General features: G+C 38.8%; 2 pseudogenes; both read right to left on the bottom strand.

Moving 5' to 3' along the window:
* Positions 1-2868: 2868 nt before the first annotated feature.
* Positions 2869-4825, bottom strand: LOC124991322 (STE20/SPS1-related proline-alanine-rich protein kinase-like; annotated as a pseudogene).
* A 10056-nt stretch (positions 4826-14881) lies between these two features.
* On the bottom strand, positions 14882-16366 carry LOC124991177 (tyrosine-protein kinase Lyn-like; annotated as a pseudogene).
* Between the last annotated feature and the right edge of the window lie 362 nt (positions 16367-16728).

Here is a 16728-nt window from a genome sequence, read left to right as displayed (position 1 = left end):
CATCACCTTCCCTCCCTCTGTGCCACCTCCCTGGGGATTGCCTGCATGTTCACCAACTCTGCCAGAATTCCCAGCTCATCCCTGCTGTCCTCAGGAGGTTGCCTCTCCCCCAGGGCCAGCTCCCCTGCCTTTGCTAAGCTGCCACCAAATCACAGTCAGCTCCAGTTAGGAACAATTGACTCGAGGGGCCCTGGCTTTCACAGGGCCAAGTGCTGGGTTTCTGCTACTCACGGCCTGGTGGAGGTGACTGCAGGTAACCGGGAGCAGGCCACTCAGCTTGAACCACCATGCGGGTGTTCTGTGAATCCAGGAGGTGCTCTCTCACCGCTGCTTGTAGTAGAGCAGTGTGTGTTCATGTCCTGGTGCACCAGGACGGATTGTTCACACGTGCATCTGTGTGTGTGCATTCACGGACGTCTGTGTGTCCATACCTGTATACACATCTCTGTGTACACACTTCCGTGTGCACCCATGTCCACAAGCTCAGGCATGAGTTAGGTGTCTGATAGCGGGAATAAGATCCAGCTTGACCTCATAAAGCCCTGAACCGAAGTGTCCCCAGGGGTCTTGGAGGCACTCTGTGCATGCAGGTGCAGCCCAGCACCTAGCCACCCGCACTCACACCTGTGCTCAGATGTGCACTGCAAGCTGCATGGCAGGGTCAGGAGGTGCACAGAGCACAGCCAGCAGGCCTCAGCTCTGAGCAGACACCGTAAGGGGCCTGCATCTTCCAGCCTCCATGCCTTCCAGCTCCCACAAGTGGCTGCTCTGCCTGTCCCTCCTCGCTGGCTGCTCTCAGGGAGCCCCCAAGCTGTGGCTGTGGGGTTGACTGGGGACACCCCAAGCTCTGCCTCCTGCTTCCCAGCACTGAGGCCCCTCAGGCCTTTTGCTCCAAAGGGCAGGGCAAACTCCCTTTGCAGGATCAGCCAGGCCTTTGCACCCTTAGGGCCTGTCTTGAGCCCAGGCAGAAAAACAATTCCAAACCTGCTCTTCGCGCCCCTACTCAGCCCATGTTAGTAGTGACCCAGGGCCCTGCCCCCGAAACCCTGCACCCCCTAGAAAACGTTTTTCTTTTTCTTTTCCAGACTGCACACTGAAGCGCCTACTGGTGCCTGGAGCGCCCCCTTGTGGCAAAGTTGCACAGGCACATCTGGGACATCAGGGTCCCCCTTCTCAGTACCTGAAAGGGGGTGGGAGGCTGGGGGAAATTCACCCCTCTGGGTTCCTGCTGACGCTCCTCCTCCTTCCAGGGTCCTGAGTATGGAGGGAAGAAATCTGAATGTGGGTACTTTCACCAGGTAGAGCTCTGTGGATAACTGGAAACAGAATACCTATCTGCCTGGACTTCTGGATGCAGCTGTATCTCTCAGAGCAAAGTCCCCTGAGGACATATCAAGGCCCTGTTTGCAGGATGTTCAGATTGGACAGGGATCTCCCTGCCCAGGAAGGGCTACCAGAAGAGTCCACGGGACCAGCCCCTGTCCTCCCAAGCCCTGTAGTACATTCCCAACCCTCTCAGAGGCAGTGTGAAGAAGGTCAGAAAGAAAGAAGTATTTTTCTTTAAAATATTTCTGATCATAAGCAGACAGCATTATAACAAGAGCACATACCTACGCGACACCTACCAAGCAGCAGGACCTGTTCTAAATCTTTTGGCTACATTAGCTCATTTAATCCTACTAAAGCTTCGATGTAGAAAATTTGCAAAATACAAAATCACAAGGAAGGAAAATTCTGTCTGTAATGCCACAGTGCATTTCCTCTCTGTTTCTCAGCCGTGTTTGTAGCTTTAACCAGATGGTGAGCATACTGGATGCAGCACATCTGCTCTCTGCCTTTCTGCTTAAGATAATCACAAGAACTGGGTCATTAGTCTTTGAAAAATACCTTTAATGTCTGCTTTGTATTATCACTTCTGAGTCTCCTGTTATTTATCTGACCATTCTCAGGGGGCAAAATTCTGCTTCTACTAAGTGTGCAAGCCTGGGTGAGGGGAAGCCATGGGGCCCATTTATGCCAGCCCCTTTGCCTGCTCTATGCTGATGAGGGCCATGAAGTTTCCCCACAGCCCCATCTTTGGAATCTCACATGTGTGTTTAAATGTGTGTCCTAGCACAGGTGTGAACATGCATGTGTGCACAGAGTTGCCCTTTAAGAAATCACACTTTCTGGGAATCTGTTCTTAAGTATTAAACAATCAAGTGGAGCACAGTGGCGCATGCATGTAATCCCCGAAGCTCAGGTGGCTGAGGCAGGAGGATCGGATCATGAGTTCAAAACTAGCCTCAGCAAAAGAAAGGCACTGAGCAACTCAGTGAGACCCTGCTCTACATAAAATACAAATTAGGGCTAGGGGTGTGGCTCAGAGGTCAAGTGCCCCTGGGTTCAATCCCAGGTACCCCCCCAAAAAAATTAAGAACACTCAAAACAAATATGTGTACAAGCTTGTTCACAGCAGCACCAGTCACCTGGCCCATGCCCACCAAGGGTGCATGGAGGAGCCCAATGTAGTGACTCCACGGTGGAACGTTCCCCCATGTGGGTGAGGCTCTGACATGTGCCCAGTGAAAGAGGCCAGACACAGACGCCACACCTGTGATTCCATCTATACCAAAGAAACACCCAGACTGGGCAATGCAGAGAGACCGGAAGTGGATTGCTGGGAGTGAGGGAGTGAGGACGTGAGGTTTTTCTTCAGGCAAGGAAAGAGTTTGGAACTGGGGGGAGGTGACAGGTGCACAGGGCTGGCATGTGCTGAATGCCACTGGCTGTGGGACCATAGATTTTATGTCAGTTTTGCTTTGACCAATTTAAAAAAAAAAAAGATCTTGTACCAAGTGCCACTCTCAAGCCAGGCTTTCACAGAAATTATTTCTTTTCACCTTGGGGTCGGGCACCCCAAGTCGAAGCCAACTTAAATTTCAATGTTTTTAAAGCTTTGGCATCATCTATAATCTGCTATAAGTTAGCAGCCTCTATAACTATATCAGGACTATCAAAACAGTATGCAGAGAAGATCTCCTGAGATATACCATTATCCATATCTCTTCATGGAGAAAACTCAAATCACATATCATTAAGTTCTTTCTGGAGTTTCTCCATCTTAAAACAAGGTGCACAACACAAGAAGCTTCTCTGTAGTCTTCACTCACATTGGGTTGGCCCCGAGAGTTGTGCACAGAGGGTGACTCTTTGCTGGGGGATGCTGATATTCACCAAGACCTCTGGATTTTCTTCTTAGCCTTCATGACTTTTCCTGAGAGGTGGCTGTTTTCCCCTCTTCACTTTTCTCATCCACCTTTTTGTCATCCATTCCCAGTTTCCACCTTTAGTTTTATGGAGGTGTCCACTTGACAATGGAACTCCTCTTACCTTCTTGGCTCTTTGGGCTATGTCTGGCATCTGGTAAGCAGACTCTCAATCAGGTACTCTCTGTTGTTGGATTTCTGGAAGAGTTTGCATTTTGAAAGTTCTGCTGCTGTGGGCCTTTTGCAAGGATCTTTTTGAAGACACAGTGAAAGTAATTTTCTAAGGTCTTACTATAATTTTTCATTATTTATCTTCTACTTTGGTTTCTAAAGTGGGTGTATCGTTTTGCAAAGTCAACATTAACACTTTCATGGAACGTTATTTGTGATAAGGTACTGCTCTTGATACCAATACAATGGCATAATTCCCAAGCTCCACATGTCAGCCTTGAAGTTGTAGCCTCTTACCAGTTTCATGGCATCATGGTGCCATCCAACAAGGCATGCCAAGAAATGTTTTTCTTACTTTATTCCTTGCAACATCTTCCCCTGTTGCTAAGAATTCCCTTATCCCCAAATCTGCTATTTCTACCAAACCATCCTCACCCAGAGGAATATTACCAATTTAAATTCTCTGTGAATCTGAACATTTCTGTGTAGATAAGTCTAAGTCTTCCACAACCTCTTTAAGAATTATTTGATCTTCCAGAACCCTGTTATTGTGCTCCCTTTGGTTGACAATGAATCTCTTTGATGTCCAACTTTGAGTCTTCACTTCACAATTTCATGACCAGTCAAAGTTCATCTTTTACCATAAAAGAGATGTAATAGGTCACTACATTGTGATGGTTGCACTGACTCATGGCTTGAATTTCTTTTAATAGTTCATCCACACTGGTCTGTTATTTTGTCATTTTGATAACTTTATTGGTACACGTTCTTGCTGGGGCTTGCATAGGGCAGCCTGAACCACAATAGTAGCTCTACTTCCCATAAATTTCTTCAGCTTATATGCACCCCTGTAGATGGACCAGCCCACTGTCTATGCTGTCAGGGTCAGGGCCAGGCTGGGGCCAGCTGTGACTGGGGGAGGCACTGCTGTCACAGCCACAGGAGCCTCTGACTTGCTGTCCCTTGGACTGCCTCCTGGAGAAGCTGGATATGCATACTCAAGTTGCTGGACTCCACTATGATTCTGCCAGAGGAGAGCAGGGAAAACACACCAGATAGCAACAATCTTTCACTTGAAACTTCCCTTGCCTGACCACAGACACCTCTTCACCAGTATACACCCTCCCAGCCTGTAACATCCAAAGAATTATTGCTCATTTTCATTGACACATGCAATAAAATTCTGTAAGTCGAAGAGTGAGAAAACAAGTCATTCTCAGTTCAATGAAGGATCATTACTAGGTTTCAATGCAAAAGTTAAGATATTGGAAGTTTTCTTTGTATAGGAAATGATCAATTCAAGAAAAAGTAGCTATAAATTGTTGAACAGTGAGGTTATTCCATCAGAAGGGAAAAAAAATCACCTTACTTTTATCCACTAAATGAAGTATACTGCTGATCCCCATGCATTCCAATAAGATCTGTATTACTACTCTTAAGGCAACTTTATGAATAATCAAATACTAGCAGGAAATAGTTTGTATTAAAATAAAACAAAACAAAGCAAAACCAGGCATGTAATAAATTCATACTCAAAGATACTAAGAACATGCAATAAGAAAAAGGAAAATAAGATTTTGAATCCATCCAATTTATTGACCCTTGACTTTACTTTTTGCACTTTAGGGATCTTGTTAAAGAAGTCAGATCCTAAGCTGACATGGTGGAGATTTGGGCCTATGTATTCTTCTATTAGGTGCAGGTCTCTGTTCTAGTATCTAAGTCTTTGAACCATTTTGAGCTGATTTTTCTGCAGGGTGATAAATAGAGGTTTAATTTCATTTTGCTACATAAGGATTTCCAGTTTTCCCAGTACCATTTGTTGAAGAGACTATCTTTTCTCCAATGTATGTTTTTGGCACCTTTTTCTCTTAGGAAATAACTCTATTTTTGAGAAAATAATTACCACATTCACTTCATATAAAGCATGAATCTCCTGTATATGTAAAGAACTGAGAAACCATAATACACCAAAAAAAAAATGGACTAAGGAACTGAACAGACACTTCACAGAAGAAGAAATACAATTGATTAACGAACATATGAAAAAGTGTTCATCATTTTTAGCAATTAGAGAAATGCAAATAAAAACTACTCAGATTTTATCTCACTTAAGCCAGAATGGCAATTATGAAGAATGCAAGCAACAATAAGTGTTGGTGAGCATGTGGAATAAAAGGTACACTCATACACTTCAGAGTGAAACCACTCTGTAAAGCAACATGGAGATTTCTCAGAAAACTTGGAACGGAACAACCATTTGACCTAGTTATCCCACTCCTTGGTTTATACCCAAAGGACTTAAAATCAGCATACTATAGAGACACAGTCACATCAATATTTATAGCAACTCAATTCACAATAGCTAAACTAAGAAACCGACCTAGATGTTCTTCAACAGATGATAAAGATGTGGTAAATAAACAATGGAATATTACTTAGTCTTAAGACAGAAATTATGGCATTTTCATGTAAATGGATGGAGCTGGAAAATATCATGCTAAGCTAAATAAACCGATCCCAAACAACCAAAAACTGAATGTTTTCACTGATATACGGATGCTGATCCTTAATGGGAGCATAGGGAATAATGGAGGAACTTTGGATTGTACAGAGGGGTTCAAGGGGAGAGGAGGGATGTGGGGATAAAAAGGACAGTGGAATAAGACAGTCATTATTATGCTGTATATATGTATGATAACACTATCAGTGTGAGTCTGCATCATGTACAGCCACAGGATGGAGAGTTGTGCTCCATTTGGGTACAATGTGTCAAAATGCATTCTACTGTCACATATAACTAAAATAAATTAAAAGTTTTCAAGAAACAAAATAAAAAATTATGGGGAAAAAGAAACCTTAACTCTCTAAATGTAATACTGTTTTATATAATAAAAATATATACTCTTTATAACATCATTGAGTTTTTGTATAATTAAAAGTTATATGCTATAAAAACAACAAAAAGAACAGAAAAATTAAAATATGTTAATATCCCAAGACATTTTTTAATCACACAAAAAAGTGAAACTTTGTAATAGCAGTTTCAGAGAAAAAAACCTAGTACCCAAAAAGGAAAACTTAATTAAAAGTGGATTTATTTAGGTAAAGTTACTAAAGCAATGGAAGTCAAAGAAAACATGTAGATATTTATTTCTCATATTTATTGTTTCACACAGGTGTCTCCCCCAAGTAATTATCTTTATTTCATATATTAAATTAAGTGTGGATAACATATCATAGAATTTTGTGCTGAGGAAGTTACATTTGTATTTCAACATACCTGTCTGTTAAATTCTCTGTGCCTGCTTTCTGAGAGGTAATATCTAAGAAAAGAAGAAGAAAGAAAGAAGAGTAAATTATTAAGGATCAAAGCCAACACTAACACATTTGAATAAAGTAATATGGTGGAATATGTATATGTGTGAATATAAATATTATATCAGATTATGTTAATTTTACAATGATACACATAAGTATAAAAATGCATATATGATTATACCATAAATAAAGTGTAAAGTGAATGTTATATTATAAATGTACAAGTTAAAATAATAAATATTAATATAAAATATTTAAATATTTAAATGGAGACTTCTGCTTGGGAGAGGTAGGTCCAGAGACCCAGGCTCAGTCCAGTCCAGCCCCAGCCTGCAGTTTAGAGTAAAAACTGTGGTTGAACATCTGTCAACAAGTGGAGGCACCTCTGCCCACTAGCAGGGATTATACCTCACCTGGAGGCCACCATCCCTAGAGGGGGAGCATCCTTTTTTGGTCACTGCTTATCAAGTTCCTCCAAGGCATCAGGCTTCTGAAGACTAGGAGGTGAGAACAGTATAGTATAGTTTTATAGTAGATTTTTTATTATTAGTAATATTATAATTATTCCTATTATACCTATAATTATTCCTACTTTTCTTTTATTAATTTTTTTCTCATCCTATTTTCCTCTTATCTCTTGTCTCTTTGGAACCTCTTTCTCCCTTTTCACATGCTGACAACCATGTTTTTTCAATTCCACTTTCACTACTCCTATGACATAGTACCTCTATAGCCACACTTCTTATCTCATTAACATTGTATCCTACACCTCTCCTCACCATATTTGTCCACCTTTAGAAATTGTGGTCCTTATTCCAAACCAACTGGCTAAACTGTAGATAATAATTGAACTCATAATCTCTGTTTAAGACAATATGGTTAATATCTTTAAAAGGAACTATTTGAGTGAAGGACGCATATTGTTTGTTGGTGTGCTGCTTATATTGATCTTTCACTCCAAGGTGAGGTATTGGAAACTACAGGGACACTGTAAGTCTGTCTATAGGGGGGAAACTGCAATACCTCAGATTGGCACAACTGGAGGTGAAGATACATGAACACTATGAGAAAACAAGGGAAGAAAGTGTTCCAAACAAACCTAAATGCTACATCAATAAAATCTAATGACAGCATGGCACAAAATATGTCTGAAAGGGAGTTCAGAATGTATATAATTAAAAAAGATCAGAGAAACGAACAATGATATAAGAACAAATGCAGGCATTGAATGATCCCATCAATCAATAGTTAAAAGAGCAGGAAGCAAAGGATCATTTCAATAAAGAAATAGAGGTTCTGAAAAATAAAAGAAACAGAAGTCCTTGAAATGAAGAAAATAAAAAAACAAATTAAAAACTCCTTAGAAAGCATAACCAACAGGCTAGAACACCTGGAAGACAGAACATCAGACAATGAAGATAAAATATTCAATCTTGAAAACAAAAGTTGACCAAACAGAGAAGATGGTAAGAAATCATGAATAGAATATCCAAGAATTATGGGATATTATGAAAAGACCAAATTTAAGAATTATTGGGATTGAGGAAGGCACAGAGAAGCAAATCAAAGGAGTGAACAATCTATTCAAAGAAATAATATCAGAAAATTTCCCCAATCTGAAGAATGAAATGGAAAATCAAATACTATAGGCTTACAGGACACCAAATATACAAAATTACAACTGACCCACACCAAGGCACATTATAATGAAAAAGCCTAACATACAAAATAAAGATAGAATTTTAAAGACTGCAAGAGAAAATAATCATATTACATTCAGGGGGAAACCAATATGAATATCAGAAGATTTCTCAAACCAGACCCTAAAAGCTAGAAGGTATTGGAACAACATTTTTCAAGCTCTGAAAGAAAATTAATGCCAACCAAGAATCTTATACCCAGAAAAACTTATCTTCAGATTTGACGATGAAATGTAATCCTTCTATGATAAAAAAAGTTTAAAAAATTACAACTAGAAAGCCAGCACTACAGAATATTCTCAGCAAAATATTCCATGAAGAAGAAATGAAAAACAACTTTGTAAGTCAGCATAGGAAAGAACTACCCATAAAGGAATAGCCAAATAAAGAAGAAATCAAGTCAAGTTAAAAATAAAACATAAGCCAAAATGACTGGAAAAATAAATCATATCTCAATAATAACCCTGAATGTTAATGGCCTGAGCTCATCAATCAAAAGACTGATACTAGCAGATTGGATTAAAAAGAAAGACCCAACAATATGCTGCCTTCAATAAACTCATCTCATAGAAAAAGATACCCACAGACAAAAGGTAAAAGGATGGAAAAAATATAGCATGCACATGGACTCAGTAAAAACGCTTGGGTATTCATTCTCATATCAGATAAAGAAAATTTCAAGCCAAAATTAGTTAAAAGGGATAAAGAAGGACATTTCATACTGCTTAAGGGAAGCATAAATCAGCAAGACATAAAAGTTATAAATATTTTGCCCCAATCAATGGTTCATCAATGTATGTCAAACAAACCCTTCTCAAATCCAGGAACCAAATAGAACACAACACAGTAATACTAGGTGACTTTAATACACCTCTCTGAGCACTGGACAGATCTGCCAAAAAAAAAAAAAAAAGTCAAAGAGAGAAATAACAATAACAAATAATTGAGGAGAAGATCTCAATAACAAAATGGATAATTTAGACTTAACAGACATATATAGAATATTCAACCCATCAATGAGTGAATACACTTTATTCTCAGCATCACATGAATCCTTCTATAATGTAGACCATATGTTATACAACAAAGTTACTCTTAGAAAATACAAAAAGATATAGATACTACCTTATAGTCTATCAGATCATAATGGATTGAAATTAGAAATAAATGACAAAATAAAAAACAGAAACTATTCCAACATCTGGAGATTAAATAATATACTATTGAATGAGGCATGGATAACAAAGGACATAAGGGGGGAAATAAAAAAATTCTTAGAGGTAAACAAGGACAAAGACACAACCTGTCAAATCTCTGGGACACTATGAAAGCAGTAATAAGAGGAAAATTCATTGCATGGAGTGCAATTAATAAAAGAAGAAAAAGTCAACAAATAAATGACATAAAGAACAACTCAAAGCCCTAGAAAAAGAAGAACAGATCAACACCAAAATATTAGAAGACAGTAAATAGTTAAAATCATGGTTAAAATTAATGAAATTGAAACAAAAGAAACAATCAAAAAAACTGACAAAATAAAAAGTTGTTTCTTTGAAAAAATAAACAGAATTGATTAACCCATAGTCACAATAACAAAGACAAAGAGAGAGAAAACTCAAATTACTAAAATTTGGGATCAAAAAGGAAATATCGTGACAGACACTATTGAAATACAAAACACAATTAGATGCTATTTTGAAAATCTATACTCCAACAAAATAGAAAATCCTGAAGACAACAGGTTTCTAGAGACATATGATCCACACAAACTGAATCAGGAGAACATACACAATTTAAATAGATCAATTTCAAGCAATGAAATAGAAGAAGTCATCAAAAGTCTACCAACAAAAAAGTTTGGGACCAGATGGATTCTCAGCTGAGTTCTACAAGACCTTCAAAGAAGAGCTCTTTCCAATACTCCTCAAAGTAGTCTATGAAATAGAAGAGGAGGGGACCATTCCAAACTGATTCTATGAAGCTAATATCACCCTGATACCAAAATCAGACAAAGATACATCAAGGAAAGAAAATTTCAGATCAATATTCTTCATGAACATAGATGCAAAAATTCTTAACAAAATTTTAGCAATTTGCATACAAAAACATATTTTAAAAATTGTGCACCATGATCAAGTGGGTTTCATCCCAGGGATGCAAGGTTGGTTCAACATTCAGAAATCAATGAATGTAATTCAACATGTTAACAGACTTAAAGTTAAGAATCATGATTATTTCAGTAGATGCAGTAAAAGCATGTGATAAAATACAACATCCCTTCATGCTCAAAAAACTAGAAAAAATAGGGATAGTAGGAACATCCCTCAACATTGTAAAGGCTATTTATGCTAAGCACAAGGCCAACATCATTCTAAATGGAGAAAAACTGAAAGCATTCCCCCTAAAAACTGTAACAAGGCAGGGATACCCTCATTCATCACTTCTATTCAATATCATCCTTGAAACTCTAGCCAGAGCAATTAGACAGATGAAAGAAATTAAATGGATATGAATAGAAAAAGAGGAACTTAAGTTATCACTATTTGCTGATGACATGATTATATATTTAGGGGAACCAGAAAATTCCACCAGAAAACTTTTAGAACTCATAAGTGAATTCAGAAAATTATCAGGATATAAGATTAATGCTCATATATCCAATGCATTTTATACATAAGCAATGAATCTTCAGAAAGTGAAGTTAGGAAAACTACCCCATTCACAATAGCTTCGAAAAAAATTCAAAGTCAGCCTCACTGACAGCGAGGCATTAAGCAAGTCAGTGAGACCCTGTCTCTAAATAAAATACAAAAAAAATGTAGGACTGGGAATGTGGCTCAGTGGTTGAGATCAATTCCTGGTACCCTCCCAAAACATAATAAAATAAAAATAAAAAATAAATGGAGTTGATGCTCTGCAACTTAAACTGTGACTGCATTGAGAAGTTGATGTCAAGGGACAACTTCCATCCACACAGAATTGACCTTTGCATGCAGTGCAGAAATTGTACAGAATTGCTTCCCAGGTGGATTTAGTAAGTTCCATGTAGCTCTTCCCTATCAGTTTTTCATTGAGTATTCCACAATATTTGTTACACTTTGGCATAGCATATTTGTTATGAATTAAAAGAGATTGTTTTAAACTTCAAGAGTTATTTTGGTATGAACATGATGTGCCAGTTTATAGCCAATTTTTCTTCATTTACAGAATCTGCTGATCTGTTATTTACATAGTGATTATTTTATCATAGAACCAGTAAATGGAACATGATTTTTGTTCCTTAAAAAAGCCAATGTAGATTGTAAAAGTATCTAAGTACACTAACATTTCACACAAACCTGCCATTGTTTCCTGAAATGGTTGAGTAAGAATCTTCAATTTCAGGTTTTATTTTTTCCAATATTAAATTCTCCAGCCTTGAATATTGGTAGCTCAGTTAATAGTGAATGAAGGAAAATGTAGGGTGGTGTACTGCTTTACAAATAAAGTAACAATTAAACTGCATCTGCCAGTGCCTGCATAGATAAGGTTATTTGTCTTCATCTCAGGTTTTGAATGCATGCTCTATTTTCCATTTCTTTAAGGCCTTTACAAGAAAACTTTTCTCTACTTCAATACTAAATTTGGTAATAAATTGTTTCATATTTTTTAATTGGGATGTATTTTCCAGGTAAGTAACAGAGTGATTTACTTTAGAAGTCCCTTCTTTCCTTCCCTTCCTTCCTTCCTTCCTTCCTTCCTTCTTTCTTTTTCTCTTTCCTTCTTTCTTTCTTCCTTCCTTCCTTCCTTCCTTCCTTCCTTCCTTCCTTCCTTCCTTCCTTCCTTCCTTCCTTTCTTTCTTTCTTTCTTTCTTTCTTTCTTTCTTTCTTTCTTTCTTTCTTTCTTTCTTTCTTTCTTCTTCCTTCCTTCCTTCCTTCCTTCCTTCCTTCCTTCCTTCCTTCCTTCCTTCTTTCTTTCTTTCTTTCTTTCTTTCTTTCTTTCTTTCTTTCTTTCTTTCTTTCTTTCTTTCTGTTCTAATTTGTTATATATGATGGCAGAATGCATGTTGACACATGGTACACAAATGGAGCATAACTTCTCATTTCTCTGACTGTATACAATGCAGTCATACTTGTTGTGCGATCATATATGTACATAGGATAATAAAGTCCATCTCATTCCAACACCCTACCCGCCCTACACCTCCACCCCTTTCCTCACCCCCCTCTGCCCAATCCAGTGTTCCCCCATTTTTCCCTAGCCCTTCCCCCATTATGGATCAGTATCAGCATATCAGAGAAAATATTTGACCTTTGGATTTGGGGAACTGTTTATTTTGTTTAGCATGATATTCTTCAGCTCCATCCATTCACCTGCAAATGCCATAATTTCATTCTTCTTTAAGACTGAGTGATACCACATTTTCTTTATCCAGTTATCTGTTGAAGGACACCTAGATTGGTTCCATAGCTTAGCTATTGTGAGTTGAGCTGCTATAAACATTGATGTGGCTGTGTCACTGTAGTATGCTGATTTTAAAACCTTTGAATATGAATCGAGGAGCAGGATAATTGGTCAAATGATGGTTCCATTCCAAGTTTTCTGAGGAATCTCCATACTGTTTTCTGGAATGGTTGCACCATTTTTTATTACCATCAGCAATGTGTGACTGTATCTTTTTCCTCACATCCTCGCCAAAATTAATCGTTGCTTATATTCTTGATAATTGCCATTCTGACTGGAGTGAGATGAAATCAGAGTAGTTTTGATTTGGATTTATCTAATTGCTAGAGATGTTGAACAATTTTTCATATATTTGTTGATTGATTATATATCTTCTTTGGTGAAGTGTCTGTTCAGGTCCTTAGCCCCTTTATTGATTTTGCTATTTTTTTTTTTGGTGTTAAGTTTTTTGAGTTCTTTATATATCCTAGAGATTAATGCTTATCTGAGTTGCATGTGGTAAAGATTTTCTCCTGATCTGTAGGATATCTCTTCACCTTATTGATTGTTTCTTTTGCTTAGAAGAAGCTTTTTAGTATAAATCCTTCCCATTTATTGGTTCCTGATTTTACTTCTTGAGAATTAGGGGTCATGCTAAGGAAGTCAGATTGTAGGCTGACATGGTGAAGATTTGGACCAATTTTTTTTAGTAGTCACAGGGTCTCTGTTCTGGTCACTAAGTCTTTGATCCACTTTGAGTTGAGTTTTGTGCAGAGTGAGAGATAAAGGTTTAATTTAATTTTGTTACGCGTGGTTTTCACCTTTCCCAGCACCATTTGTTGTATAGGCTAGCTTTTCTCCAGTGAAAGTTTTTGGCACATTTGTCTAGTATGAGATAACTGTATTTATGTGAGTTTGTCTTGTTGTCTTCTGTGTTTGTTCTTTGATAAGTGCCTACTCCTATCATTTTACCATTTGAAAAAAAATCTACAGTAAATTTCTAGAAAATATTTTTGCTTTGAATTTTTTTATTATGGTTTTGAAAAAAATTATTTCTTTATTCAATTATTGCTCATTGAATGGTAGATGCACAGAATTAGTTTGGTTTTGATCTGAACAACTTTTGTAAGATAGAAGTGGCTGAGATGTGTATGTGTGTGTGCATGTGTGTGTCTGTACAGATTTTGTACTTAAGAATCTTTAACATGAGATGGAACCATTTAACAACATTTTAAGTGTACAACACAGTATTGTTACTATAGGTACTGTGTTCTACAGATAATCTCTAGAATTTATTAGCTTAAATGATTGAAACCTTACACCTTTTGAATCCCCACCCCTGCTTCTCCTCCATTCACATACCAGGAACCCCAATTCCGCTGGTGCTTTTGTGAGGTTGAACACCTTATTTTCCTCACATAACTGGACTTAGCAGTTCTTCTATATTTGGTTTATTTCACTTAGCATAATGTTCTGCATGTTTTTCTCTGGTGTTACATGCAATAATATTTCCTTCTCATTTAATACTAAGCAATGTTCCATTAAATATATATTGCACATTTATTTATATTGTTTTTTCAAATTATAATTTTGAGGTTTTTTTATGCATCTGGTTATTTATGCTTTTTAAATTAGTTTGGTTCTGTTTTAACTGGGGATTTTTGCAATGGTCTCTGAACATTTGATTCTCACATCCAATTATATACATGGTTGGTGTGGGTGCACTTTTGGAGAGAACAAGTATTTTCTTCTCAGGAGGTTGTATTCTGAATTTGGTAGCAGAGCAAGGTGACCAGCTAATGTGTGGTTCAAGCTGTATCCTGCTGGGCATCAGTCCAAGAGAACAGAATACTTTCCCATGTTCAGTGTGTGCTTCCTGAGTAACTGAGCCTCTACTTTCAGGAATCAGGTAAGGCAGATGACCGCAGCATGTGAAATAACTGGTGCAACCAGTGATTGTCACTTTCTCTCATCAAATGAGGCAGCCATCCCTGATGGAGGGACAAATCACCCTGAGTGCTAAGGCTGCAGCTGATACTGCCCTTCCATGGCTGTGTAGAAATCATCCAGTAATCAAATGTTGGCCTCTCCTCCACCTTTTATTTCCAGCATATCTTCATGATGTCATAGAGCTCATCTGGGCAGTTTTCCATGCAGGGCATCTGGTAATCCTGAGACAAGGTGGTCATCATATCGGCATTGGTTCTCCCTGGGTAGGGAACCTTCCTGTAAGTGACAATTTCATATAGGAGAATTCCAAAGGACCATACATCAGACTTGATGGTGGAACATCCAAAGTTGATTGCTTCTGGAGATGTCCACTAAATAGGAAACTTAGCACCTTCCCTTGCTATATACTCCTTATCTTCAATTACTCTAGCAAGACCAAAATCTGCAATCTTGCACATGAGTGATTCAGAGACCAGGACATTAGCTGCTCACAGGTCATGGTGGATGTAGTTCTTCCGCTCAATGTATGCCATACCCTCTGCAATTTGAGCGGAAAAGTCAATGAGCTTTGGGAGCACCACTTTGTCACCTTCATCTCTCTTGAGGAAATCCAGCAAACTGCCCTTGGCCATGTACTCAGTGATGATGTAAATGGGTTCCTTCTTGGTGACCACGGCATAGAGTCTCACCAGCTTGTTGTGCTGAAGGGTCTTCATAAGGTTTGCTTCTTTGAGGAATGCTTGCACAGACATGGTGCCGGGCTTCAGGGTTATCACAGCCACCTTGGTGCTGTTGTTATAGTAACCCATCCAGACTTCCCCAAACTGCCCAGTGCCCAGCCTCTTCACCAACTTAATGAATTCTCGAGGGATCTCCCAAACATCTGTATCCCATGATTTCTGTGGTTTGGGACTAATACATGCCTTTTCCAATTTTCTGCACAAGTCATCTGATTGCTTTTGGTAATGCCTAATCACGCCACTAATGCAGGGAAAAGTGATTCATGGAGAGATGTAATAACCTCCATTGTCCAGACTTCTAATTTTGTAGTGCTTAATAATATTGCCATGCACAGGGTCATAGTCTCTGACAGAGAAAGAGAAGCTTCCTTTTAATGTTTCGCTTTCTCTAATAAGAAAAGATCCTGCACTGTTCCCTGGTGCCAGAAGATGTCGTTCTGCATAAGGTTTTGACTTTGACCACATATTTGCTGGGGATGAAGACTTCTCTCTTTGTTGAAAGGGACTTAGCTTTCTACCATTCTCCATGCTCATCCAGGACTTTCATCTTCTCTCCTTTCTTGAAAGACAGGTAGTCAGGGTGTATGCCATCATAGGGATACAAGGCCACCGCAATGTCTCCTTGCTTCTCTGGATCTTTAGTTTGAAACCTCTGTCCTGGTAAAAACTGAGATTCTGGAACTGGCCTTTGCTGTTTATTGAACATTGTCTCTCTCACATAAATAGTTTGGTTAGTATTACGTATTGGTTGAGTCTTCAAATCTACTCCATCGTCATTTAGATTGTCTTTTCTTTTTGATTTTATACATCCCATATTTCCCGCTCACAGTGAAAGTTTTGGGTCAGTGGCCATGGAGCTCCACGGTGACTTGAGTTCAAAATTGGGGGTGCAACGGGACAGCGCAACAGGGCCCTCATAGTGAGGGGCTGCAGGCGGAGAACACAGGACGCTTGGCCAAGGAGTTGCAGGCTCCGGGTCGTAAGTGACTGCTGACCCACCTGCAGTGGTCAGAGGCTGCAGCGCGTTGGGCCCAGAGGCTCCACCGCCAGGGACCAAGAGGCAGTGTGGGCCGGCATGGTGGGAGAGGAACTCAATTTTGAAGTTTTAATGTGTATTAATTGTACATAGCAATGGAGATCATTAAGACATTTTCAAAATATACACAGCATGCACTG

Source organism: Sciurus carolinensis, chromosome 8, assembly GCF_902686445.1.
Source record: "Sciurus carolinensis chromosome 8, mSciCar1.2, whole genome shotgun sequence".
In the NCBI taxonomy this organism is placed as follows: domain Eukaryota; kingdom Metazoa; phylum Chordata; class Mammalia; order Rodentia; family Sciuridae; genus Sciurus; species Sciurus carolinensis.
This window is presented reverse-complemented; position numbering and strand designations above follow the sequence as displayed.